Genomic DNA, 5,132 nt, shown 5'->3' with positions numbered 1-5,132 from the left:
TGTGGTGATTTGGGTTTTTTCCTGTGTTTTGTTTTATTTCTGTTTTAGTTTATTGGTTTGTGTTTAGTTTCTGTTTTCTTGTTTTTCACTTTCTCATTCCTCCTCAGTCTATTTCTCTCTCTGCATTCCTGCCACGTCCACTTACACCTGTCAAAGCCTGCTAATCATGTCACCTGTCTCCACTTACCTGATTATCCTCAGCACTTTAAAACCCAGTCATTTCTGTCTATACTCCGCTGGTCCATTGTCATTGTTTTGCCTGTAGTCTTGACGTCTGTTCCTGGTTTTGTTGCTCCATGTCCATGTTCTGTTTGTCTTTTGTTTTGCTGCCACGTCAGCTGTTTGTTTTCATTTTGTTCCTTTAGTTTAATAAATTAGTTTTCGTTCCTCTGATTATGAGTCTGCGTTCTGGGTTCGCCATCGTCTCCACCGTTCCTGACACAAAAAAGTTGGTTTTAGCACACTTACATCATCTGTCAACCATGGCATAAGCAATGATGACTCTTCCAACAACTCTGGGGGGCACACACTTGCGATGTCTTTTATTGACACAGGGAATCGTCTGGTTGCATGTGCCAAGGCTTGGTTTTCATCCTGGTGTCCAGACAATAATGTCTTCAGTTTCTCCTTGATACATAGATTTTGTAAGAAATGGTTGTGATTGCTTCCAAAATAGCAAAAAATGACTTGAGAGATAGTTAATTACCTTGCTGTTGTCATCAACAGTGTACCGCTGTGCCACAAAGGAGGAGGTTACATTGCAGTCAGGAAGGATTTTTTTCTTTTGCTCTGGAGATGCACTGTTTTTCAACCCCTCTAAAAAACAAAAATTTAAATTGTTTTAACGTACTATTTAAGTTAATTATGAAGTCAAAAACATTGCTGACATAAATAATTAGTTCTAGACTGTTACCGACAAGAATACTTTAAAGGCAGATAAGGCAACAAAACAGCAGGGACCAAGCATAACTATGCAATAGTACGCTATGAGTAATGGAAAACACTGTTCAGATTAGATATTGAGGTGGAAGTGAAAAAGAAAACAAAGTAGCAAGTCAGATAACAGTGGAAAATGGGTAATTGACAGTGCAGAAAAACAGAAATGTGGTATTTTGGAACCACTGACATTAGGAGCAGGCTGACAGATCGGTGCATAAATCAGAGATTACGTAAGTGACAGAACCTGAAAATGAAAAACACTTAAAAACAAAGTAATATAAACATAAGGAATGAAAAGGGAAGCTCAAACAACATGTTATAAAAATAATAAATGAAAACATAACAACTTAAACGTCAAAGGATCAAAAGATCTACAGCTTGAATTAATGTAGTTAGTGCCCACACAGCTATATTACAACCAAAGTTAAATAATCACTGACATTATGCCCTATCTGTCCTACTGTTGCTATGTCTTCAGTATTCATATCCATTGAGTCCAACAGACAGCTGGGCATTGCACATCTCCTCCATGGCTTTTTTGAAGTGCCTGTTTATCTTGTCATTATGTAGATGAATTAATACCCTTAGAGTCTGTTTAAAATGGGCTTCTTTCATTTGGCACAGTGAATATCTTACAGATGCAAGGTCTCGGTTGAACTGTTCTGCAACAGCAGAGTTCACTTCTTTTTTAAGGTCAGGGAAAATATTTAGGCTTCTCAGCTTCTCTTCTGGTCTTTTCTGATTTGTTTGGTGAAATCTGTCATACAGAGAGTATCTGTCACATGTCCCTGTGACTGGATGTTGTGCTGCCATTTGATCGACAGTGTTTCTTGTCTGATGTGGTAATGGAAATCTCATGTTCTTTACCCACTCCATCTGAACTTTTAATTCCTTATGTGCTGCTTTTCTTATATTTTCTGGTGTTGGGGCACAAAGTCTTCCATCATGTGGTTGGAAGAAAAGCTGTCTGGTGCGGTTGTTGGTGTGGCGAGCTACTCGCCCAGCTACATCTGATATGTAGCAGGTAGGCAGGTACTTGAAGCCCATCGCTGTGGTCTCTTGCAGACTCCATCCAGAAAAGGAAGTTGACATAGTACACAATACCATGCATGCAAGAGAAGTGTAGAACACCACCTAAAAATTACAGGAAAGTTGTAGATTTTTTTATTTTATTTTTTTTATAACAAAAAAATAAATAAAAAAAAAAACTCACCCCCAGCTTTTTGAAGCTTCATAAAAAGCTTTGGATATAAATCTTTAAAGTTTAGAAGTTCCTGGAGCCTGTTCAGCAAATCAGCAATTGTTCCCTCAGGCGACACACCCAGGGCAAGGCAAGCATCTTGAAGATCCTTCTTATTGTGCTGTCATACAAGACAACATATATATATAGTTAGATACATTTTATGAGGCATACAAAAAATGACTGAGGTGTTGTGAGTACAGACAAATATGTAGTCTACCTTTTTTGACTCAACGAGTTCAAGAATAATGTCTTCGTTTATGTCTGCAGTGGGATGTGTTGTGTGGTCCGTTTTCTTTTTCAAAGCCTTTTTTATCTCGGTTTTTGGAAGGATGTTCCCCACTCGAGTGTGCTGTCCCATCCAGGGTGCCAAAGTAGAGTGACGAGTGGATGTGAAGTATGGGTTGGCCACAGGTGTCCCTTAAAATAAGATGTGTATCATTAAAATATATAGCATCTTAATAGTGTTCCATGACCTTTGTTCAGATGACATATGTGATGAAGCTGATACCATACTTTGCTGACAATCAACACAGCAAATACACACGTACCTGATATGAGGCCCTCTGCAATAACAGATTTGTCCAAGTCAGACCATGCCTTAACTATGTCAATTTGAAGATCTTCATCAGATATGGTATCTGGATCCGGTCTTTTAAAGGTCCCAACTGGACAAAAATAGACACATATAACACAAGGATATTTAAGAAATACACAGAGAACACATTTGTGATGTTACACTTAATGATACAATTTTGTAATATAATTGACAATATTGACCACCGATGTAAATAAGCATAAATCCCTTAATTGAGCTTTCATATTTGCATATTTGACACCAGTTCATGGTAGGATTCAACATGTATGAAGTGTAGATTAAAAAGCAATTTCTTACGTGGGATATCAAAGGCCAGTTTCCAGTTGGCATCTGCTATTATCACAGCTGTGTGGTATCCACATCGATAACAGGAAAAATCAAAGTCAAAGTTAGTTAGTGATAAGAAATGGTGAAAGGCCTTTCGAACAGTTTGATGATGGTAACGGTTGTCATGGAAGAGGGATAATGTCTCCAGCATCCATCCACTGGTTATCTTGTTCTGTAAATACATAAAGTACATTTGCAGACATAAACCTAAATTGTAATACCCACAATAACAGTAATTATGTAGTTATGTAACAGACTGTCATAAGTATCCGTACCACCAACCCTGATAGCAGAAGTTCACACAATGGCATGGTAAGCAGGACATTGTTGTTGAAATTGTGGAATCCAGAATCATATTCTTGGAATTTCACAATGTTACCACATGTTGGGCATTGTTTTTCAGCTACCGAGATACCTAAAGATGAAAGTGTATGTAGCATTATTTCATTCGTGATATACAGCACAGCTGTTTGAAGAACCTACATAAACATTTACAGTAACAAAATAATATCAAAGACAGAGAAATGTAATTTTATCTGAAAAAGGAGCATAGTAACGCTTCATAGAGGCACACCTCTTTTGACATAGTTCATTCCATACACCGTAGCTTGTGTAGTCACTACTTTGGAGGGACAGAGTTCTGGACGAGTGGGCCCTGGGCAGTAGGGACAGGTGTTTTCAGTGGGGAAAAAGCAAGATGGTGGCATTTCCTCCTGTGTTCTAAGCTTTAAGGGCAAGTCTTGTAGAGGTGGGATGCGCTTATGTGCGTAGATGTATGCAGTCATTGCACATATTTGTTTAGTGTTCATATTTTGCTGAACAGAAGATATGTCCATATCCACCATGTGACTTTCTAAGTCATCAATGTCCTCTACCTGCACATCAGACATGGCCATAACTGTGCTGGGCGACTCCTGGAAAATCCACCACATTGCCATCATGCGATGAATACAGCGATGTGATTTTCCACTTCCCTTACATTGACAGTTCCACTTGCCAGCCACAGAGTCAAATGTAACTCTTGTCCTTCCAAACTGACACCAGCTGTCTGTGTCATTGGTGAAGATTGAAAAAAAATACCACCGTTGAGTGGATCCTTTGTCTCCAAAAGACACAGGGAAAACACTGTCAACCTTACTTCTTTTTGCTGCATTGTCCATGTCTTCTCATTTTCTCCCCCAGTCAGAAGACATTAGCCCTTTTGTAAGCATGTCTTGGAGTGAAGTGGATTGTAGGACTGCAGGTTTGACATACTGCTTGGCATGCTTTGTTCTCTCAAGGTGAACACATTCTTTTCCTGGATTCCCAGAGGACCATGTTATCTGCATTAACTTGCGACAATCTTCTATTTCGCAGTCAAGTTTAGGTGGGTTTGTGGACTTCATCACATGAATAGGAATAAATGGACTGTGCCCATGTTTTGGAGTGACATAAAGTCCATTTACAATGTCCACACAAAACATAGGGATGGTTTCAATGCAATGTACATCCCTAATATGCCTTTGTAAGTTTTTGTAAGTACTGAGCAAAGCTGTGCAGTGTGGACACTTAAAATGGTCTTGCTTGGAGTCCAGGTTGTCTTTGTCATCTGTGAGCTTGGCCTTTTTACTCCTTGCATGGACAGGAGTGACTAAGAGGGAAAAATATATTACAACATTAATGCATTAAAACAAGTACATAACACTTAGTTCAAGAAAAAAACATATACTGCTTCATCAATTGAGTTCATGCTGTGAGTTAAGGTTAAAATTAGTAATTGCTACCAGCCAATACATATTGCCTGTTGGAGCTTTTTCTCAAAATCAAGAATGATCCCACATTCTTTTACGCAATGAGGTGTTGGTCAGACACAATGGCACCTTCAGTGCGACACGACACAATCCCCCCATGGTGATTTCAGAAGGATGACCAATAATAATAACTAGGATCAACACCATGCTACTATACACTGTTGGAAACTATTTATACTAAAAGTTAAAAGTGCATAATATCTGCACATACATGTCATATTGTCTTATCAAAACAACA

Source organism: Kryptolebias marmoratus, linkage group LG2, assembly GCF_001649575.2.
Source record: "Kryptolebias marmoratus isolate JLee-2015 linkage group LG2, ASM164957v2, whole genome shotgun sequence".
In the NCBI taxonomy this organism is placed as follows: domain Eukaryota; kingdom Metazoa; phylum Chordata; class Actinopteri; order Cyprinodontiformes; family Rivulidae; genus Kryptolebias; species Kryptolebias marmoratus.
This window is presented reverse-complemented; position numbering follows the sequence as displayed.